This window comes from Armigeres subalbatus, chromosome 3 (genome assembly GCF_024139115.2).
Source record: "Armigeres subalbatus isolate Guangzhou_Male chromosome 3, GZ_Asu_2, whole genome shotgun sequence".
Taxonomy (NCBI): Eukaryota; Metazoa; Arthropoda; class Insecta; order Diptera; family Culicidae; genus Armigeres; species Armigeres subalbatus.
In genome coordinates, this window is record NC_085141.1 from 55,716,416 (window position 1) to 55,741,800 (window position 25,385).

A 25,385-nucleotide genomic window follows, 5' to 3' on the forward strand; every position below is an offset into this window, starting at 1 on the left:
CCGATTTCTCAAGGACCTCCGAAACCGGTTACAAGAGGTCAGTAGAAAAAAGAGAAAAACAAAAATATAATATTTAACAAGTTATTTGACAATCATGGATTTTGATTATCAACATTGTGTGAACTGGATTATCTAAAATTTTAGCTATTACATATTAGGGCCGCCGAGGGATTTCCGGAGCCATAATGTTTGATAGCAGTGACTATTCGCGAAATGTAGAACTTATTGAAGCAGTGCAGCATACATTTAAGCGTTTTTGTATAGAAAATTCTATTACCCTTATGAACCATATCAGAGAAGAATAAGTCGCATGCAGATCACATCATTAACTCGGCGCGTCCTTGATGTGTCTACGCTTCATCGACTTGTACATGGATCTATTCACTGCAGCATTACTAGTGAACTCCAGTTTTGGTTTCCCACGCATGGTCTACGTCAGTTGGATCTATTCTACATCCCTAGATCAAGGACAAACCTGGGAAAAGCTGCTCCTCTTTTTCGTTTATGCCAGACTTACAACGAGGGCTACAACGAAGTGGACATTTTTATGGAGCTTTCGCAATTCAAAAGGATTATTCGAAACTATCAGCTTTACTAAGCTTTACAACTTAATTGTATTGTGGTTCGATTATTGGGTAACCCTGTAGGACACTATACAATATATGAGATAAATAAATAACTTAATTAACTAAAAAATTACAATTCACACTCAAATTCATTGGTTTGAATTTATTCAGCTTTTTCAAGTGGACATCTTTAAAAGGTTACATTCATAATAAACCGATTGACAAAATTTAGAAGTGCCTTTTGTTCTTATATCCGGAAGTAGTGGTATGAATTTTTGTGTAATTTATAGTTCAGGTAAATTTCCCGGTTTTTGTTTTTTTTTTTCATTTCTTTTTATCATAATCAAATGTATATTTTCTGAGGTGGACGACAATTCCGACCATTGAACAACCCACTGCATAGTTCAATTTTATCAACACAAATATGTACAGGAAGTGACTTCGAACTATCGACAGACACAGTCCTGAGTTAAATTTTCCTTGATCCAAACAGATCTGTTGGCGAATTCGACCACCAACCAATCTACACACCATACAGTTATTTTTGATTTAATTTGTCCTAACTGTTCAGTGGTCCAAAGCTACATTTTACTTGATCCAAATAGGTTCAATGGCAACTCCCGGCCAACAACAAACCAACTTCAAAATATGTTTTTCCCTGATTCGACTAGATCCGGTAGAAACTCTGACCTTCAACCATCTCACCCCAGAGTGAAATTTTATTAACTCTGTTAGGTCCAGAAGTTGTTTCAAAACACCGTCAGACCCACTCCAGAATCGGATTTTCCTTGACGCGAATAGGTCCGATAACGATTCCGATAATCGACCGACGCATTTCAGAGCTGGATTTTATTGACCCAACTAGACCCAGCAGTGCGTAGGCTCTGAAAAAAAAACCTTAACATTATTAATGAACTTCCAGCACGGCTCTAGAAGGTCGCTTAAATAACTTGTAAAATAATAATAAAAAAAGAGCAATGGGTAATGTTTTTAACATAACCGCGAGTAGACGTAGGACTTGTAGAAACGTAACGTATTTACATTTAACTTCTAACTTTTGGATCTATGGAGTTTGATTATAGGTATTGATATTGGAAACGACAACTTCCATGCTGTGTAGAATTATTAGCAATTTGTTTATTCAAAACTTCTGGAAATAAAAATAATAATTGAGTACATAATTAGAATTGCTTTGTTTCTAACTATTTGGGCAAAATGTGCTATTTTAGGGGAACTGTCCCATTTTCCAAACAAAGAAATACAGCATCAATTTTTTTGCTTCTTTTTCTTTTTTGCATGCGTGCTTACTGCTGAAAAAATTACCACAATAAGAAACAAGTCAAGGAGCAGTAACCCTACTAAAATAGAGAAGGTACTGCTAATACGTCAACGAAAAATTATTTAATGTTTTGATTCCAAACTCCGAGTCTCTGTTTAAAAATACAATTTCTCAGAAAATGAAAAACAAAGAATAAGATATTGTTTATTTAAGTATTCTTCTGGAAATTATTTTTTGCGGACTTTTTTTTAAAACATTTACATGTAATACAGCAAAATTTTCTAATCCAAAATGGATATTAACACTATTGCTGATTGTGCATCTTTAATTGCTAATGCCTTCTGCAAATAAATGAAAGTAATTATTTTAATATTTTTTATTTTCATCAGTGTAGTTGATTTTATTTGCTGGGGAATCAGAACTGTTATAGTATAACCATGTTTTAATGTACGTGTCGTATAGTACCAAGCACAATTTAACAAATGGTCAGTCATATGACATGACTCGTACCCATCCCGGGATCATGTGGACTATGAAACCAATCACCTGGATGAGCAGACCAAATCTCTCTAATTTTATTCTTCTTCATCAACCACCGCTGCCCTCGCTGCCTCAGCCATCATCGGCCTCTAGCCATGAACTCCGAGCGATGCGATGGGCGATTGCATCCATCGCAACCGACACCACTGCATCCGACTACATCAAAACGAGTTATCGTTTTGCTCTTAAGCTTTACTCGGGTTATTAGCTTGATTAACTGTACACATCGTAGTTGCTAATCACGATTGGCCGAGAAACAGCAAATATGCACAGCTCACCAATTAAATAATAGTCTTGGGATACAAAAAAGTTATTACTTGCTTCGGTGTTTCCAATTCATGACCTATAATGATGCTAGTCACGTGCTTATAGTCAATTTAGGATTAGGAGAGGAAAATTAGTTTAACACTCATTGTTATAAGAGACCAAGGAATGCTTTGCATCTCCGCGAGCGTCACGCGAAAGGAATCGTTGGTTAATTGAGAAGGTAATTCTTGTGAAGCCCTTTGGTGAGCGACAAAATATGTATTACGAAGTTAGGGGAAAATACCTATTCTTGGCAGTCTAAGACATTCGCCAAATTGAATGATAAAAATAATGAATAATTACACTAAAACACAGATACAGTTCAAGTGGTATACATTTGCATACTCTTTCTTTGATGATTGGTGTTCACTAAATATAACAACTTTTACCACAAACTCAGTAAATTTAATATAAAGTAACAGGTCAACGTTTCTTCTATTGGCATAGCAATTTCTTTTATCAGCAATGAGTTTGCTCCCTTTAGCAACTTGACATGGAAGTAGACAAACTGGTAATGTATTGGTGTCAAATGCTGGTTGTTTATATCCAGTAGTAAAATTCATTCATATTAATCGGCCGCACGCTAATCTCGCTTCACTCAATTTTGGAACAAACTTTATTGTTTATCAAAACTGGCTTAAAACAAAACATGAATTTTTAGCCTTGGCATCAATTTTATGTCATGTAGACAGATAGGCAAAAGCATTTAAACACATTGTAAAACAAATTTAACCCTTATGCGACCATCAAAAAACAGACATGAATGGCAGATAGGGTACCTGTGTACCCAGATATTGACATTTTCATAACTTTTACCATTTTCAACCTATTTGAATAATGTTGGCCATTTTGGAGAAGGGAACTTATATGCTTTTTGTCCGCTGCCAAGATTTACATCTTTTGTCTTTTGTAATGCCTTAGAGTCGTAAGCAAAAGTCTATCAACCAGTTTCAAATATACAACTTGCTCTTTGCGGTCCTTACATGATATGTTTGTTTCATCAACAAAAAAAATCATGGTGGTTGTGTACAAGACACGACCGCTCGACGTAAACTACGTAAAACCAAATCTATACACATAAAAATGAATTTTTGTCTGTCTGTCCTTATATACTAGGAAACGGCATGAACATTTGTATGTAGAGGTTTTTGGGAACGATGAAGATTCTTATGATGGTATTAGACCCCTCCTCTTTTGGAAGGGGGACTCCCATACAAATGAAGTAAAAATTTCTGCTTTAATCGAAAATTAATTTAAAAAATGGAATCCAAATTTGCAAATTTCGAATACTTAACCGTCTTTTAAATAATGTAAAAAATATATAATTAATCAATTTTAGGTAAAACGAAGCTCGTCGGTTCTGCTAGTATAGTATATTAACAATATATTCCACCTCGTGAGTCTTCATATGTTGAATAATGGACAGCATTGTCCTATCCAGCCGCTGGAGCCGCCCCATTCTTACACTACGTTTCACAGTTGAATAATAGATAATACCCTAAAAGTAGGCAATTATTTATGGTTGAAATGCGCTATGTTGGAACGGGAATGGTTATGATTTTTTTTATGAGCTTGGAAAGTATTGAAGTTGCAAAAGGAAAACGGTCCTGTCAGCCACATAAGGGTTAAATATTACGGTGTTGCTATCACTTTTGATATAATTCATGGTCTGCGTAAAAATGCCATTGCCGGATATTTTGTTCGTATTTTTGCTAAAATCAAATCACATATAATTGTGCGTGGTATTTTTTTAGCGTGTGTTTGATATGCTCACAAACACATTCTCTCGCTCTATTCCGAAGTGTTCTGCTGTCAAAGAAAACGAACAGTCCCGATTTTATTTAGTGAAATATTGCATAAATTTGCTCTTTGTGTTAATAATCAAGTGGTGATAAAGTGTAAAAAGTAGTGTACGTACCTAATTTGTCGTGTCAAACACAATAAAGAGGAGAAACAGGCGATCCAAGAAAGTAAGTAACAGTTTGCTATTCGTGCGCTGCTTTCTTTGGCAATGCAATAATGGCAAGGATTTCGAAGGTGCAAATTTGTTTCGGTGATTAACTCATTAAATCTTGCTACTTTTACACAAACAACTTATTCAAATGAAAGCTTAGACTTGAAATTGAGTGATTGAATCAAAATTATGTTCATAAATAGTGTATGTTTGCTGAAAAACGCAAATATTGTTGAGGGTGCCAACAACTGTCACACCCTGCCAATGCCGTATTCTACCCTATTTTGAAAACAAGAAGACGAAAACTGTGTTTCAAATCAATCCAACGCATGATTAATGTGTTTCGTTTAGGGTAAGACGGTATAATATGCCCCCCCCTTGATAACTTTTTACTTTTCAACGCAATTTATGCATACTTTGTGTTATTTGGTAGTCCAGGAAGTCGCAAATGTATTGCCCATGAGTAGTCATATAAAAATATTACAGATAACACGTAATAAAGCTTTTTTGAAAAGTCATGAAAAAATGGATTTCAAAAAGTGCCCCACCTTAACCAAAGACGTTTCATAGCCCTTCATTAGTATTTTAGCAATCCCATGATAAAAAAGATTACAAATCCTTATGTGCTTGACATTAAAAAACCAACGTAAGTTCATTTAAGTAGATTGGAATTATATTTCAATAGTTTCCATATAATTTGGTAGACACTGCTGCAAGCTCGCCGCGTTTGTGTCCAGTTTGTAAGGGCATATCGTCCTGCCTACACTGGGGCGTTTTGACCAGTGAAACATATTTTTGAAAAACGTTACATTTTTGAAGATGGAAGCAATTTTATATCATATTAATCACTGAGAAAAGTTATTTGGTTGCCCAACTGAGTGTTCCAGTGCAAGTTTTGCGGACAGTATGCTAGCGTCGCTCCAGAATGTTAAGCAAATAAACATTGAAAGTTACATCAAAACTGTAACTTTTTGTATTTTTCTATTATTTTTATTATGTAATACAAAAATACTCCCATATTCACATAGGATGATGGTTTTACAAATATATATAGATACCAACTGATTTCGACCCTTAGTTAGTTATAGTTTTCTAGAAATCAAAGTGGGCGTATTGGCCAGGTGGGGCGCATTATACCGTCTTACCCTATTAATCTTCTACAACACGATCGATCCTGCATTAAATAATTTTGTGCTCTTCGATGCAGACATTAGTTTTATCACTTTACGTTCTCCCACACTAGTTGGCGTCACATAGCTCCCACACATTCTACCACACAGCATCAACACGATCGATTGCACACTGGTTAAACAATTTCTGCTACGCGAGGTAGATTTTTTTCACTTCGCGTTCTCCCGGACTAGCTGCCGTCCCATGACCAGCATTTACATGATCGTTTCCGCATTCATATAGAAGAAAACTACATACGAATTTGTCGACTAAGAATGAGGTTATATAGTAAGCGTTAATAGAAAAATTTGTATAACCTAAAGTTTTGAAAACAACTTTACGATTATGTTCAGCGGCGCAACCAAAATTTTTGATAATATAAAGTATGGTTTGAGTATAAATTTGTTTCGAAATTCCCCGGAATTCCGTTAAATTTCGTTAGAAGCTAGTTTTTTCTAGCGAAATTTTTGTAATTTTACGAAACGAAACGAAATCAAGAAATCAGATTTCGCCATGCTCAAATTCCGCGAAATTCCGCGGAATTTCGTTTCGAACCACCTGAAACGAAATTTTTCGAAATACCGCATATGCTTATGAACTCATCCTAGAAGAGCGCGGTTTTTTCCAAAGCTTTTAATTATCGAACGCTGAGTAACAAATGATTGTGATGACCCATTGTGATAGACCTGAGTGGCCACCGGAGTTCCTTTAGAAGATCCGGAACATCCGTAAAAAAGGTCAATTCATAGAACTCATCCTAGAAGTGCGCGTTTTTTTTCCAAAGCTTTTCATTATCGTACTTTGAGTAACAAATGATTGTGGTGACCCAATTTGGTGGACCTGGGTGGCCACCGGAAGTCCTCCAGTAGATCCGGAACGTCCGTAAAAATGGCCAATTCATGAAACTTATTATAAAAAAGTGCGGTTTTTTCCAAAGCTTTTCCTCATAGTACTTTGAGTAACAAATTATTGTGGTGACCCATTTTGGTGGACCTGGGTGGCCACCGGAGGTCCTCCAGTAGATCCGGAACGTCCGTAAAAATTGCCAATTCATGAAACTTATCATAAAGGGTGCGGTTTTTTCCAAAGCTTTTCCTCATAGTACTTTGAGTAACAAATGATTGTGGGGACCTATTTTGGTGGACCTGGGCGACCACCGGAGGTGCTCCAGAAGATCCGGAACGTCCGTAAAAATTTCAATCCATGGAACTCATCCTAGAAGTGCGCTTTTTTCCAAAGCTTTTCATTATCGTACTTTGAGTAACAAATGATTGTGGTGACCAAATTTGGAAGAAGATCCGGAACGTTCGTAAAAATGGCCAATTCATGAAACTTACCATAAAAGGGTGCGGTTTTTTCCAAAGCTTTTCCTTATAGTACTTTGAGTAACAAATGATTGTGGTGACCCATTTTGGTGGACCTGGGTGGCCACCGGAGGTCCTCCAATAGATCCGGAACGTCCGTAAAAATGGCAAATTCATGAAACTTATCATAAAAGGGTGCGGCTTTTTCCAAAGCTTTTCCTTATAGTACTTTGAGTAACAAATGATTGTGGTGACCCAATTTGGTGGACCTGGGTTGTCACCGGAGGTCCTCCAGTAGATCCGGAACGTCCATGGAAATGGACAAGAGCTACATTCTAATAGAATTATTGAGCAAATTAATGAGCATTTCCAAAATCACCCTTCGAGAGGCAAGAAATCACGCCAAAAATTGGCCTAAGAATCTATGTTCCTTCAACATCGATTCCTGGGAACCAGAATGGCCAAAGTGCAAAAATCTGTCCGTAACGACATCCGTGGAATCCATACCTTCAATTTGGTTCCAAAAGATTGAGAATCGGTTCGAAAATGAACTTTTGGGAGCGAATTCAATTTGGGGTCATTTTTGACCCGCTAATGCACAATGTGTAACTTTTTTTCAATGCACTAGGAAGGTTAAGTTATTTAAGTTAAGCTGCATGTAAAGTTTCTATCCCGTCTATTACGTCTTTGTGCCTAATAATCCATTGACACTGAGCTGTAGATCTGCGGCATATATCACAATAGATCTAACAAATGGTCGGAGTGATTTAAATACCTAACGAGAGAAAAAAAAAGTTGTTGATCTGGAACCATTCCTGTGCCATAAACTGTTAGAGATAGGATAAGCTGTCGGTCAGTAGCCTATCATGGACTAACAAAACCCTAATACATGTTATGTTTTTCTTGTGATGAGGTTCCCTTATCTCCAATAAAGTTTACAGAAGTTTACAGAAAGATTGTGTGATGGTGTTATCAATCCATGAGTTCGCATAAATTTAAAGTTTAACGTGTGTAAATCAGTTCGTTTTTTCACCAAACTCCATTTTAGTGTCATGTGAACATTATCCGCGTCTAACACAATAAAAATCTAGTCATTCCGTAGTGTAGTTCAGAAGAAATTTTGTTTGTTTCAATCATCATTAGCCTGTGTTTTTGTAGTGCATTAGCTGCTCTTGTCCGGGCATGCCGCATTGCCACGGGGATGGATGGTGAAGAAAGCGATGATCGCTTCTGTTTTCAGTCGTGCGCTTAGTGTGCTTTGCCTATCAAGGATCAAAACGCTTGTATCGAATGCTTCGGCCGATGTAGGTTATCTATTCACGTTCACTGCTTGCCGGGTGCGTCAGCAGAGGGGATACAACTTCTGCAGAAGAGCATGAGCATGAGCATTATGACCGCACAATTCGTAGTTGCTACTCCGTGATTGACTGAACTTGCGAAATTGTACAGAGAACACAATGAATGGGGCTTGGGATTAGCTACCCATTCTCAATGTACACGTTTCGGGAGCTCAAATATTTAAAGTCAATAACGGCGCCGGCCACGTCCTTACGGTCATATAGGAATGGAAGGATTGTTAGTCCGACTCTCGTTGCTACTAGAGACCGAGTATACCTCTGCATCTCCACGATTGTCTTGGGATAGGATATCGTTTTAGTTACAAAGGATAATTTATCTGGATTCACTTTGGTAAGCGATGCGATCTATGGGATGGGAAATAACACTAACATTTCGGCCGACCGCGCGATCGATCGGCTGTCCGAATCATGAGAGATCACGCACTGAACTGATTAATTTTTATTACCGGCCGCGCAATGCAGAACACAATACTTCGGCCGTCAGCGGGGTCGTTCTGCTGTCCGAAACATGAGAGATCACGCACTGAACTGATTATTTTTTCATTACCGGCCGCGCAATGCAGAACACAATATTTCGGCCGACAGCGCGATAGTTCTACTGTCTGAGACAAGAGAGATCACGCACTGAACTGATTAATTTGTATTACCGGCCGCGCAATGCAGAACAATACTTCGTCCGACAGCGCGATCGTTCTGCTGTCCGAAACATGAGAGATCACGCACTGAACTGATTAATTTTTATTACCGGCTGCGCAATGCAGAACACAATACTTCGACCGATAGCGCGATCGTTCTGCTGTTCTGCTGAACTGATTATTTTTTCATTACCGGCCGCGCAATGCAGAACACAATATTTCGGCCGACAGCGCGATCGTTCTACTGTCCGAAACAAGAGAGATCACGCACTGAACTGATTAATTTTTATTACCGGTCGCGCAATGCAGAACACAATACTTCGGCTTCGCGATCGATCGGCTGTCCGAATCATGAGAGATCACGCACTGAACTGATTAATTTTTATTACCGGCCGCGCAATGCAGAACACAATACTTCGACCGATAGCGCGATCGTTCTGCTGTTCTGCTGAACTGATTATTTTTTCATTACCGGCCGCGCAATGCAGAACACAATATTTCGGCCGACAGCGCGATCGTTCTACTGTCCGAGACAAGAGAGATCACGCACTGAACTGATTAATTTTTTCATTACCGGCCGCGCAATGCAGAACACAATACTTCGACCGATAGCGCGATCGTTCTACTGTCCGAGACAAGAGAGATCACGCACTGAACTGATTAATTTTTATTACCGGCCGCGCAATGCAGAACACAATACTTCGACCGATAGCGCGATCGTTCTGCTGTCCAAAACATGAGAGATCACGCACTGAACTGATTAATTTTTATTACCGGCCGCGCAATGCAGAACACAATACTTCGACCGATAGCGCGATCGTTCTGCTGTCCGAAACATGAGAGATCACGCACTGAACTGATTATTTTTTCATTACCGGCCGCGCAATGCAGAACACAATACTTCGACCGATAGCGCGATCGTTCTGCTGTCCGAAACATGAGAGATCACGCACTGAACTGATTAATTTTTATTACCGGCCGCGCAATGCAGAACACAATACTTCGGCGGACAGCGCGATCGTTCTACTGTCCGAGACAAGAGAGATCACGCACTGAACTGATTAATTTTTATTACCGGCCGCGCAATGCAGAACACAATACTTCGACCGATAGCGCGATCGTTCTGCTGTCCGAAACAAGAGAGATCCTGCACTGAACTGATTATTTTTTATTACCGGCCGCGCAATGCAGAACACAATATTTCGTCCTTCCACGCGATCGTTCTGCTGTCCGAAACATGAGAGATCACGCACTAAACTGATTTTTTTTTATTACCGGCCGCGCAATGCAGAACACAATACTTCGGCCGACAGCGCGATCGTTCTACTCCCTACGTGTCATTTGTAGTAGATTGCAAAAAAGTTTGGATATTTTCTCCACTTACTTGCAAAAATGGAAAATTTCCCCGAATGCTTCCAAAACTCAGCTTATAATTTTCCCACATAAGCCGAGAGCTTCTTATTTGAAACCTTCTAGCAGACATATTGTCACTATGAATGGGATTCCAATTAATTGGTCTAGCGAAGCTAAATATTTAGGATTTCTGCTAGATCAAAAATTAACTTTCAAAAATCACATTGAAGGTATTCAATCCAAATGTAACAAATGTGTTAAGTGACTTGAAAACAGGAAATCAAAATTTTGTCTCATGAATTTTTTTTTTATTACAAACAATTTTTAGACCTGCCATGTTGTATGCTGTGCCAATATGGACTAGTTGCTGCAATACCAGAAAGAAGGCACTCCAGAGGATTCAAAATAAAATTTTGAAAATGATTCTGAAGTTGCCTCCGTGGTATAGTACCAATGAACTTCATAGAATTTCTAATATTGAGACATTACAACAAATGTCCAACAAAATAATTTCCAATTTTAGACAAAAATCGTTGCAATCTTCTATTGCAAGACTTTCACTCCTACTTTTGTAAATTGGTGGTTCTAGCCAAGATTGACTTCAAACAACAACGTTAATACATAAGGTCTCCATCTCCACTTTATGCACTTAATAATTGCAACCATAAGCGATCCTTTCTATTGCGTAAAGATTATTTTATCGCATTCGATTACGCTTAACCGATGATTTCCGCTTGTTGTTTCGACTCCAAATATTATAAGTTTCTTTGCTAAGACATCTACATACAGAGTTGGCTGGAAAAAAAATCTAACTTTCAGATAAATAGTGTACTGACACGTCAAGTGTTTACTATATTACCAAAAAACAATTTTTTTTCTCACAAAACATAGTGGTGAATATAATTGCAATTAACGATAATGGTGTTCATGATGTAAAAAGAAAAACTTAGTAATTCATCTCACCTTGTTTCATTCCCACGCGCGGTGTACGAACTGCGATAGAATCCTTGCAAGTAGTCGTTCAGTATCCCATCGTACTTAATCCTCACCACATATCGCTCGCCAGCGAGCAATTTCCGTTTAAACATAAGCACATAAAATTGTTTACTCTCGACGACAAGCTGTCTGTCTATTTGGATATGCCCTGCATCATCGTGGTCGCCGGTTGTATCATCATCGGCATTGTCCACTTCGCTGTGCTCCTGTCGGTTATCATTATTGCTGCTGCCTGTTGCATCGTTCAAATGCCGCGTGCTTCTGCCACCACCGTCGTCGTCATCGCGGTTAGCGCCGGGCTCATGCCGCCGGACGTGTGCCTCGTGTATGTGCAGGGCCACCGCGTGCAGTGTTATGTTATCACAGTCTTCCTTTACCCGTACCTCGATGTCGACCGTGCCGGCGAATGTGAAATTGTCTTCCACTATGAACGGTATCAGTTCAACGCAATCGGTTCAATCGATCTTGGCAACCGAACGTCGTCCTCCTGGGGCGGATGGGCTTCCGATGGGCCTTTCTGATGAGTGCTGACTTCCGTCGATGCCGTTACAGTGGTTGTTGAGGCTCTGCTGGAGGACGTGCTCGTTGGTGTAGGGGATACAACTTCTGCAGAAGATGAAAAAAAACTGTATTTGTGTATGATGCCTGTCTCAGCCTGATCGAATATGACGATGGGCACAGTGAAAAACGGTTGGACGCAATTGCCAATAAATTAGAAAGTCTCACGGGTATTGCAGAAATGGCAAAAAACTTTGAAAAAATACTGCGGGAAGTAGTGTCTACCGAATTAGTTCGCACTAATAAGAGTAAGTCCTGGGAATCACTTTCTGTGAATACCCCAATATTTGCAAGTGTGTTTCGTTCAGCTAATGGTTCGTCGCAGATACGACGCAAAGCGCAAGATAATTCGGGTTTTGTTTCAGCCATACGTGATCCAGTAATTTCCGATCGGGGCGGTCTGCTCCGTTCAGGTAAGCGACGCTAGATTGAAAAAATCCCAAAACAGACAGGACTCCAGTGGCCCTTTGGCCGTCTGCTGAACCTCCGGCTCCTGTCACACTGCAACGCAAGTATAACACAGTCATGAAAATAGAACAAACGGTTCATTTCAAGCCAAAAAGGAGCACCCCGCAGTATCTACAAAGGCTGATATCTGCTCGAAACTCGATCCAGTGGAACGTTCAGTGAAGGACGTACGTTTGAGGGATCATGGTGAAGTTTCTGTAAGGTGTGAGTCGAGGGAACACGCGTTGAAGCTAACCAGCGCTACCTCCGAAGTTTTCAAGACAAAGTACAATGTTGAAATACAAAAGCCGTTAAGACCAAGAATCAGGATAATCGGTTTTTGTAAGAATATGAATGCGAACGAGCTCATCCCGAAACAGAACCACGGAATGGATAACCATTATCTAAAACTAACCCGAATGAGCAAAACGACGCGAGATCCATGTCAGCTACATTGGAGACCGATGCCCGTGGATTTGAACATCTCATCAACAGACAGCGAGTGAACATTGGTTAGCAACGCTGTAGAGTGATCGAAGCAACTGATGTCATGCGTTGCTTCAATTGTTCCGAGTACGGACACAAAGCTGTTCATTGCAAGAAAACCGCATTCTGTCCGAAATGTGCTGAGGGTCGTGATTCTGATTTCGTAAAATGTATCAATTGCCACATGCTGAATACTATAGTCGCACCTCACCATACGATGAACTAATCGACGTGTGTCACTCTTCATGGAGTATCGACTGTCCCATCTTTGCCAAGCACCTCAAGTCCGCTCGCCAACGCATAGATTTTTCAACATAGCAATCAGTTGAAACCATTAGCTTGACATCTGACTTTGCCACGCTTTACACTGATGACACGAACTGACAAACACATCACCGAGATGTATATCTGCCCGCAAATGAACACCGGGACGCACACTTGCCGTGAGGAAGACCCTTATCCGCTCATCACAGACGAGCCATTCCAGTCTACGTTCAACAGTCGTCCCGGTCCTGTGTACGAATCAGGACAGAGGGTCTTCCGGCAACCAACCTCAGGCAAGTACAAGTCTTAGCCAGCAGGCCACCAAACCACGATTAACCACCTCTGCCAGTTACGCCTACCAGCGCTCGGCATTCCTCAAACCACATGATATCTGTTTACTACCAGAACGTGAGAGGGTTGCGTACAAGAAATAGTCAGTTCCGTTTGGCGTTATCTAGCTGTGACTATGGCGTGCTCGTTTTCACGGAAACGTGGTTACGAGCAGATATCAAAAGTAGCAAAATTTCTCCCGATTACACATTTTGTGATCGCAACGATTTAACCAGTCATCATTCACAAGGTTGTGGTTTTTTGATCGCAGTCAAAATTTCACTGGAAAGTGAATGTGTATCGTTAGCCAACTCGGTTGAACTGAAACAAATGGCAGTCCAAATTAAGTCGAAGCCTCGTTCGCTTTTCGTTATTGCTTTGTATCTTCCACCAAACTCTAGGATGCAGTTATACGTTGCTCATGCGAATGCTGTACGTTCCATAGCAGACAATTCCTCTGAGTCTGATATAGTTCTTTCGATTGGTGACTATAATCTTCCATTTTTTTTATTCCATTATTTATTTGTTAGGCACTCTGTGTTACTTAACCGCTACTGTGCCGAGATCTACTGTGGTATTCTGCTCTACAGAATCCACACAGAATCTATTTTCAGATTTCCATTACCATTATTGTTGTCGTTGCCAGTCCATCTCATCGTGAGTCCATTGTGTCCGTTTGTCCATGTCGTGTATTCAATGATCGTTGCATTGTTCGGTTGCCATTAATCCGGGTAACGTTGGAGGAATGCCTCTGAGAAGAACAAGTTGTCAGTCGTCATCAGGCAGCCGTGACGGTAAGGCGCGTACCCCAAACGCCACCGTATGGGCTGCGGATCTGGAGACTGACGAGGGTTTGGTGGAGGGGCTGGGAATCGAACCCATGACCATTCGCTTGTAAGGCGAACGTGTAGCCAACTACGCTACGGGACCCCCCTAATCTTCCATTTTCTTCCTGGAATTTCGATGTTGATATCAACGGGTACGTCCCTTCCAACGATTCCACTGACACCGAGCTGAACTTCAAGGAAGCTATGTTTACCAATGGCTTGAGGCAAGTTAACCATGTTGTGAACATAAATGGAAGACTTCTCGATCTGATATTTACAACTCTCCCTGAAATCGTTGATATAATTGAGCCAACGTCTCCACTACTGCCTATTGATATCCACCATAAACCATAAACCAATCATCATACTTCTTGACGAGAATGTCATGCCAGTATTGAGGCATTCCACGGAGGCATGCCAGTCGATCCTGAGCGACCATTTCGAAAATATCTGAAACTTTGCACAGTTTTTCAATTTCATCTAAATCGTCATTTTTCGATATCAAATCTTCATATTGAGTCACGGCTAACTTTTCAAAAGGGTGTATGTGAAAATGGTTCAAAAATATTCAAAAAGCTGCACAGCAAAAACGGAATGTTCGATTGTTACGATTTTTTCAGCAAAGTTAGACAACTAAATGATAGTTCTTAAGAAAATGTGCACAGTAAAAAAAAAATTTTATACCTTTTAAAATATCATTTTTGTCACAAAAACTCAAATACCTCAAAACCCTATCTTTTTACGAACGTAATTTTTTTAGGGAAAACGGTCCATTATATTAGCTATCTACCATAAAAAGTTGGTGATGGTAAACTAATAAACAAAAAAGTTATGACATTTCAAACATTTCACAATTTTCACATTTAGTAAAAAAAAAAAATTTCCGTGTAAGTTATTTCGAGAATTGAAGTTTGATGCAGATTTTATTGTTAAGGGCTTTGCGTGATTTAAATAAGTTGTTTTCATGATATTTTGATTTAATTATGCATAGCATCTATAAGAAACTTAGACACGATCCAGTGTTGTGATCAAAAGTATTGATAATGTCATAATTTTCATTGTACGTGACTGGCGAAAAATTCTTTTAACAGTTTTGAAACTTGTTGATAATAAGAAACATATCAGAAATGTTATTTTTAAGACAAAAGCTGCAAAATCAAAGATTTACATACACGTATACGTCTATAGTTTACCTGCAAAAAATATACCTCTTAGAGAATAGCCTTTATGATCGGGAGGAAACGGGTATCTTCAACAACAAAAAACAAATGCATGATAGGTACATACCATGACAATGCTCACGAAAAAGCAAACAAATTACTACCACTAAGGTTGTTGAAGATCTTATGGTGATTTTTTTGTTCAGTCAAGCAAATGACACCAAACTAGTCATTTAAAATCTAAAAGTGATTTTGTTTATTAGAATACAACGAACAATGAGTAGCCGCTTTCTCAACTGTTGTAAGCCGTTTGATGGAAAAAAGTGTTCAATAGAGTTACGAAATCTCACCGAAAGCACCATAGATAAACTGAAAGCGACTGGTTATGCTCCAATGTCCACATTGAATACAAATTTACGGATTTGCACGTCCTGCCGTCTAAACGTTGACCAACGAGCTATCTGTATATCATCGGTAGAGCAGAGCGCAGGAAATTCGAAAACGACAACAACTGAGGAATTGCCAGAAGAATCAAGTGCAGAGAGCCTTGCCGCCGTACCATCAGCGAAATCTATTTCAACAAATCAATCGGAAAATGAGTGTATCCAAAAGGTCAACATCGAACACTTTAACGAGGGCATAGCTGGGATAAAAGTGACTCCGATTAAATGGAGTAAGATGGACTATGTTTATTACCCAGAGAAAAAATACCGTGAAATAAACGAAGCTGTACGAAAAAACCTCTTTAAATTAGGACCTGATGATGTGGAAAATACAGACTACGATGAGGTAATTATAAATATGAAGGAAAGGTTCTCGAATGCAGACACGACAAGGAAAGAAAAATTATTGATTTTGTCGATGCTGCCAAGTTCGTGGTCTATTTAGGATGCCATTGATGAGTTCAAAATCAATAGAAATACAGTAAAAGAGGCAAAACAATTTAAGAATAACTGTCTTTCAACCAAAAATACTAGGTCTAGTACTGCATTAACAGATGAGACAAAAGAAATAGTAGTTCAATATTTTGAAGATGATGAAGTAAGTCGAGCTATGCCTGGTCAAAAACGATTAATGATGACGACTTTGAAAGAAGCGTACACACGTTTCAAGGAAATTCACGATAATATTAAAGTAGGTTTTTCCTCATTTGCAAGCCTTCGGCCAAGGCAATGCAAGCTTCTTTCCAATTCAGGAACACATAATGTGTGTGTGTGTGTGCACAACCCATGAGAATATTAATCTTATTTTACATAGTTTGAAAAGAATCAATTTAACAAAGGATATTAAAATGTTAACTGGTAGTCTTTTGTGTGAAAATACAACATCAAATTGCTATCTACGATCTTGTTCGGATTGTCCAGGCTCTTCATCATTGGAAAATACTTTATTCGCTGAGTTTGAAGACAAATATATTGATCAGTTATCATTTGAGCAATGGGTGACCACGGATAGGTGTGACCTAGAAACTATTGTAAAACCTTTAGATGAGTTTGTGTCATATTTTTGCTTGAAATTAGAAAGTTTAATCCTCGCGATTTCATTAAAACAGAACAATCCAGTTTTTTAAAATATACGAAAAACACATTACAAAATGGTGAATTTTTAGTCATTTGTGATTTTTTTGAAAATTACAGCTTTGTATTGCAAGATGAAGTGCAGTCCCATCACTGGAACGTACAACAAGCTACAATTAATCCATTCGTTATTTATTTTAATGGAAGTACGCAATTTGAACACTTAAGTTTTATTATAATTTCCAAAGATTTAAGGCACGATTCAGTATCCGTAAACTTGTTCATTGAAAAAATGATTAACTTTTTACGCGTTGATAAGAATAGAGTAGTAAAAAGATATATTTCATGTCTGATAGAGCAGCGTCGCAGTACAAAAATCGTAAAATTTTTTCGAGCCTATGTCAATTTAAATCAATGTACGGAATTGATGCAGAATGGCATTTTTTTGCTACGTCACATGGCAAAGCTCCTTGTGATGCTATTGGAGGAACAATAAAGCTCATGGCCACAAGAGCAAGTTTCATAACCCATACCGAAATTTAAACCCAAAACTCTTAAAGTTTCTATAACAGCATTGTGTAACTGCCACATTTAATTAGGATAATATGATAGATCGAGTAGAGAGACTCATCGATCATTTCCTGCAAAAAAATATTCTGGTGCTGATATTGAATGTCAAATCTAAGATTATTTTTGTGATCTGTTAATTCATTTTTATTTATTTATACATATTATATTTATACATATAATATACATAATATCGATGAATACATAAATATGGAATATCATATAAACAACTTGTTTAACTCACGCAAGGCCCTTAACAATAAAATCAGCATCAAACTGCGATTCCTGAAAAAAAATACACGGAAATTGTTTTTTTGTTTACTATGTGTGAAAATTGTGAAATGTTTGAAATGTCATAACTTTTTTGTTTATTAGTTTACCATCACCAAATTTTTATGGTAGATAGCTAATATAATGGACCGTTTTCCCTAAAAAAATTACGTTGGTAAAAAGATAGGGTTTTGAGATATTTGTGTTTTTGTGACAAAAATGACATTTTCTAAAGCATAAAAAAAAAATTTTTTACGGTGTACATTTATTAAGAATCACCATTTAGTTGTCTAACTTTGCTGAAAAAATCATAACAATCGAACATTCCGTTTTTGCTGTGCAGCTCTTTGAATATTTTTGAACCATTTTCACATACACCCTTTTGAAAAGTTAGTCGTGACTCAATAAAAAGATTTGATATCGAAAAATGACGATTTAGATGAAATTGAAAAACTGTGCAAAGTTTCAACTCAATAGAAAACCATGAATTAAAAATTTTGTTAAATTTTGATGCAGTTGCTTGGAATCGCTCTATTACCTGACGACGTAGACTGTTTTATATGTGACTACTCGACTTGCGACTTCGATCTGATTAATTCTATTTTTGACGACATCGATCAGATTCCATTTCTGCGGTCTGATACAGTAGACGGAATCCTATCGACCCTCTACGAACTTCGATTTGAAGTTATCAACATACAGAAGCGTGCCTCAAAGTCTGATTTTAATCAACCTTGGTGGACTCCCTAGCTACGTAACCTTCGCAAGTTGCGTAGACGATACTTCATAACAAAAACGTTTCTGATTCATAACAAAAAACGTTTCTGATTTCCCGTTTCTGGAACTACATCAAAAAGAGGAAGAATGACAGCGGCATTTGGCCAGTTTGGCGAAATTTAATGGAACTACTTCAAGAACAAGCAATGTAGCAGCCAACCTTTTTGCTGCCTACTTCAAAAGTGTTTTCCGTAGAGCATCTCCTGTTCGTCGCCAGAATTGTTTTGGTCAAATACCTTCCTACAACATCAGCTTGCCATGCTTTCAGTTTTCTCCTGATGAGATTCGAACAGCTCTGGATGATCTTGACACATCTAAAGGTCCATGAACAGACCACCTTCCTGCTGCTTTTTTTCAAAGAATTACGCCGCCACGTTAGCCTCCAATTGCTGCATTGCTCAACCGCTCGCTTCAAGACATAGTGTTTCCATTTGCTTGGAAAACCGCGTCCATAATACCGATCCATAAATCTGGAAGCCGAAATTGCGTCACCAACTATCGGGGAATACCCATCCTCTGTTGTTTAAGTAAGGTTTTCGAAAAGCTAATCCACGCACGATTGTATAGAGCCTAGGGTGGCTCAAAAAACACTTTTTCAAATTTTTTGATGGGCCGCTCTCTTATTCGGTTCTATTTGATGTCCTGATGCTCTGGACAAAATTTCAGCCAAATCGGTCAACGTTAGGGCGGTGCTAAACTCGTTGGAAGTTTATATGGAAAAATGTACGCAGAAATATCCAAAAACAATGATTTGCAGTTGGACGGTACAATTTACGATCAAGAACCATGATACTCATTCAGTTCTTTTAGAATTAAATACAGAATGTTATGCTGAAAACCGCGAGAAGATTCGAGTTTTTTAGGCAAAGATATTAGCATTTTACTGGAGTGTTGTAGGGGTGAATTTATTTCTTTTCAAAGGTAAAAGAAACGAAATTTGCTCAAACCCCACTTCAGAGAAATGCTAATAACTTAGCCGGGCAAACTCTAATCTTCTCGCGGTTTTCTGCATAGCATTCTGTATTAAATTCTTCAAGATCTGAGTGAGTATCATAGTTCTTCATCGTAAGTTGTGCCGTCCAACTGCAATTCACCGTTTTGGGATGTTTCTGCATACATTTTTGCATATAAACTTCCAACGAGTTTAGCACTGCCCAAACGTTGACCGATTTAGCTGAAATTTTGTCCAGAGCATCAGGGCATCAAATAGAACCGAATAAGAGGGCGGCCCATCAAAAAAATTGAAAAAAGTTTTTCCCATACTAATTTGAGCCACCCTAATAGAGCCGCTGCACAAATTTGATGTGTTACGTGTCAACCATATCTCGAGAGCTTGAAGCCAAGCGACAAGTTAATTCCATATATGTCGATTTGCAAAAGCCCTCAACACTGTACCCCATGATATTATTATCGACAAACTGAATCACATAGGATTTCCAACGTGGATCACAGAATGGCTGCACTCTTACCTATCTGGTTGCAAGGCTTTTGTGACGGTGAACTGAAAGCGCTCCAATATCTTTTCGATGACATCTGGAGTACCTCGAGGCAGCGCCCGGTCCTCTAATATTTGTCATCTACGTTAACGACTTCGGTTTAGTGATTTCATCAAGCAAGATTTCATATGCTGACGACCTGGAGTTTTTTCCGCGTAATTGCATCTCGTGCTGATTGTGCTGTTATTCAGGACGACATTAATCGTTTGCTTGTTTGGTGTGGCGACAACGGCTTGCCCGTAAACAGTAAAAAATGCAAGGTCCTCATAACTTTCACACGCTCCACCAACGCTATCCTGCAGCATTATTCCATGGACGGCTTGGAACGCGTCAGCTCTATTTGCGACCCAGGAGTTACCGTCGATGCGAAGTTGAGATTTGACGAACACATCAGCATCATAACATCTATGGCATACACTGTGCTGGGATTTATCCGTCGTCATGCTGCCGGCTTCAGCGATGTTTACTGTATAAAAACGCTGTTCTGCATATTAGTCTAGAGCATTTTAGAATACGCTTCATCAGTCTTGTCTCCATGTTACCTGGTCCGTACGCTGGCACTCAAAATAATTCAGAAAATTTTCATTAGGTTTGCTTTAAGACAACTACCTTAGAAAGACCCATTCAACCTCCCGAGCTACCCAAGTCGTTGCAAGCTGATCGACTTAGAAACGCTTTCCGCCAGGCACCTAAAAATGCAGAAATTGTTTATCTACGACCTCCTAACAGGGAATCTGGATTGTCCCGAGCTATTGGAGCTCGTACGTTGGAATGTTCCCTCACGCATATTGCGAAACACGCCTTTATTTGTAAACCCTTTTCACAGAACAAACTTTGGCTACAATAATTGTTTTAATTTGTGTTTGCGTTTTTTAACGATGTTTGTAACAAGTTTGATTTTATTCTATCCAAAAATGTGTTTAGTGCTAGGATTAGAGAATTAGAATAATTTAGCTATTGAGGAAGCAATCTGTGCGACATGGTCGAAGAAGGTGTACTAATAAATAAATATGTTATAGGCTCAGTACGCTTCCACTGCGCATTTTGCGTCCCCAGAGAAGTGTCGCACACTATCTGATATTCCAACAGAAAAGACATTGCTTCAAAGACCGGGAAAGGATATTATAGCTACATGTATTAGCATGCAGACTCTATTAAAATAACCGCGTACCATTCGAAGCGCATTACTGCCGTAATCTGACAAAGTGACGTATACGCCATTTTCGAAAAAAGGTGTTAACGAGTAGTATTCATCGTACTCTATAACAGAAAAATGGAAAACATGTATGTTGTAAAATGGCGCATACGTCACTTTTTCAGATTACGGCAGATTAGTCCAAGACTCATCAAGCGTATGTTTACCAAAGAGGTGCGGCTCAAACAGCGTCTATCCTGGCATCCAACGGCTGAATAAGAAATACTTTTTCTCAGAAGTTGGATAGAGATGCTTGTTCTTAAAATCTTCTGTTCCCGAAAATTTAATATTGTTAGAAAAACCGATAGGGAAAAAATACGGACTGTATCCAGCTGAGTCTGGATGAAAGTGACTAAACAGATAAAAAACAAGCAGTGGAAGGGCCCTTTGGTCGAAAGTCATTTGGCCAAATAGGTAATTTGGCCGAATAGGACATTTGACCGAGTAGGACATTTTACCGAATAGGTCATTTGGACGAATAGAACATTTGGCCGAATAGGATATTTGGCTGAATAGGACATTTGAAAGTGAGAAATGAGGTGTGAAAAGTGAGACGTCTCACTTCTTTCTACTCATTAAGACTTCTAAATTCTCTCTCCTCATTTCTCGCTTCTCATTGTAAAAAGTGATTAGTGAGAAATGAGGATTGAAAAATTAGACTTCTCACTGGTCACTATAAAAAGTGAAAATTGAGTAGTGAGACGACTCACTACTCACTTTGCACTACTCACTGTTAACAGTGAGAAGTGAACAATGAGGAGTGAGAAGTATGATGTCTTTCATCTCACTCCTCAATTCTCACTTCTTACTGTAAAAAGTGAATAGTGCGAGGTGAGAAGAGAGATGTCTCATTACTCACTTCGCGCTTCTCTTTTTCCACAGTCAGAAATGAGACGTCTCACTTTTCATTCTTTATTTCTCACTTCTCACTGTTAAAAGTGAGAAATGAGGCGTCTCACTACTCACTTCTCATTTCTCATTGCTCACTGTAAAATGTGAGAAATGAGTAGTGAGACGTCTCACTTCTCACTTCGTACTACTCACTTATTACAGTGAGAAGTGAGAAATGAGTAAGGAGTGAGATGGCTCATTTCTCACTTCTCACTGTGAAAAATAAGTTAGGCGAAGTGAGAAGTGAGACGTCTCACTACTCACTTGTCACTTTTTACAAGTCACATTATAAAGTATGAGAAGTGAGTAGTTAGACGTCTCACTTCTCACTTTCACAGCGAGAAGTGAGTAATAAACAGTGAGAAGTGAGACTACTCATTTTTTGCACCTCATATCTCACTTTTCGAATGACCCATTCAGCCAAATGTCCTATTCAGCTGAATGACTTTCGGCCAGATGGGGTTCGGCCTAATGGTTTGTTCGGCCTTAAAGCATTCGGCCAAATGGCCATCAGCCATTGACATCTGTTGATCATAGGATCCCTCTCCATGTTACATCAGATCGGATTCAACACCAGTCTTAACTTTTTGTGGGTGGCGTATTGAATATGTAGCATCATATCATGACTAGTTTTATTATATAGTTGCATTCTCATAGATCTGATTCTAAATAATTTCAATAAAAGTTTACTGCAGATCATTTTGGTTTCGGTTTGCAATTTAGAACTATCGCTTACGAGCGGTTTGGTTCACCAGCGGAATCCGATTTTTTACCCACCAGTGCTGAGACGAACCAACAGAAATCGATGCGACTAATAAATGATTCATTGGGACCGACCGCGGAATTCCCCCATGGACTGAGGTCGACCGACGTTGACACAGACAACAACGGTGTCGCTCTGTTTGTTCGGAGCAAATATTCCGTCCGGGTGGATTGGTACCGATATCAGCTGGTAAATCGACGAAACTAAATAAATGGTTATTCAGCCACCACGACGCGAATGGAAGTGGAAGAAGGGCCTAAGTTTAATAGAACGCCAATTCGAGGACATCGCCAGTATCTGTCGATGGGATCCTTCGGCTATTTTCGATTTACTTTCAGGGGAAGTTGGCTCCCCGGAAGGCCATGATCGGCAAGTATATATATTTTCCAAAGAATTGCAGAAGAGCAATCACACCGGTGGATTGGGAATTCGGTTTGTCTCCGATGGAAATCCACTCGAGTGGAAAATAGAGCTCGTTTCGGGGAAAAACAAATTATCCACACTTTTGTCGTTCACCAGAATGCTGGTCGGCACCTTTGGCCTTGCGAAGGTTTTCTGGCTGTCGGCTGTAGGGTAGGAGCTATCGTCGCAGCTTTGTTGCTTGTCAGTGACAGCAATTTGATTAGCAGTAATTGTTATGCAAGAGAACCCTCAGCTGCTTACGAAACGAAAAAGCGAAGGACATCTCTCGATCTGGGTGGGCGATGATAAATTGAACTACACCGTGGATGGAACCTGAAGATGGCAAGTACTGGTAGATTGGCCAACGGATCTATGACAACAATAACTTATTACCATAAAAAGCTAAATATATTTTCATTTGATTTGTAATGACGATTCGTGACCTACTATGGAGGAGTTAAGCATGTTGCTTGTGTGCTACAATAATAGCACAAAGAAGTATATTGTTGGAAATTTATCGTTACTGATTGCATTCCTTATAGCATAATTGTGTTACGAGATGGTGGTTTGACTTGACATGCTTCCACGTGTTTGCAGATGACCCACCATGGCGCCAGTTCTGGATTGCGTATCTGGTGTATAGTTTCGGCACTGTTGTCTTTTTGACATCAGCCAGAGTAAGGAAATCCGACCTACGGGCCTGCCTAAGTTACAAAATATGATTATATCACAACTGTAATCGCTTCAGTTATTTTAAAATTGATATACATACAGTAAAACGATAAATTTATTTTTAATTTTATTTAATTTTATTTTTGGAACATAATTTTTTACAAAGGAAAATTAAACCGAGACGAATTTTCTTTCAAGTGCCAAACATAATCGCTTGGCGACGACATAATGTTGCAGTTGGTAGCAAATCACAAGTGTGCGTTGGGCAAAGAAACTTATTCGTAGAGAAGGGGGTTTAAGTGTTAAAGCTGCAAATAATTAAGTGGCTGAAAGTTGTCGTCAGTAGCACTTAAGTTAAATTTTCTAACAAGATTCTGACTTTAGTTTAACTTCTGTTAGTGATTAAAAATACGCATAATTGGAAGTAAATTGGTCCTTTTTTGGGCCAGCAGTATATACAAGAGAAAATTTAATTAAGAGGAATTTTCTCTAAATTACAAAACACAAATGCGTAGAATTCATCGCGTCCAGTGAAAAACTCACATTTTCTTTCTCTAATAATAATTCATGAAGAAAAGCCGCATGGAACACCTGATGACTGTAGTTGAATCGCCTCGAGAGATCACAGCAGCCTAAGATCAACGTCAGTAAACGTATTCAAATTTAAGCACAGGCCTCCCAGAATCAAAATTCAAATCTTCTCGCGTTTTCAAGAGCACACCACTTAAGGCATCACGTTCCGACACACCGTCCCGTGCGGTGGTATAGTGCGCGCTCTCGAAATAAACAAGGTCATTATTCCTCGTTTCCGGCGGCCGCGACGTTCGAAACATAATTCGATCAGCGTAACAAGTGTTAAAGCAAGAGTGTACAGTGAAGGTTTGGTGGAAATCGCCCGAAAAACAGCCAAAAAAGTTAAAAAGTGTATTCGACACGTGCTTTGTACGGTGAAAACAGACAGCCATCGCCCGGCTGCCGGACTGGTTTCATTCAACCGTCGATGGTGTGGGTCACGCTGTGTCTGAAGGAAGAGAAATCGAATAAAAAAAAAGTGCCGAAAAGTTTGAAATTCTTTTAAAAATTCGAAAATTTGACTAGTGTCCGATCGTTATTTCTGGAGTACTACAGTGACTCCCAAAAGTGTGTGAACACAGTGGCGTACAGAATTTGACGTACACTTGCAAACAACATACGTTGAAGGGATAAAAAAGGTGAGATCGTTTTTTTTTTACCTTGCTTCCGTTCTTTTGGGGTAGGTAACGGGTGACCGTTGCCACTAGTGAGTCCAACGTAAGCCAACAT

The 25,385-nt window shown here is 39.1% G+C and overlaps 1 pseudogene; it reads right to left on the reverse strand.

Moving 5' to 3' along the window:
- Positions 1–1,326: 1,326 nt before the first annotated feature.
- Positions 1,327–25,385, reverse strand: LOC134221651 (uncharacterized; annotated as a pseudogene).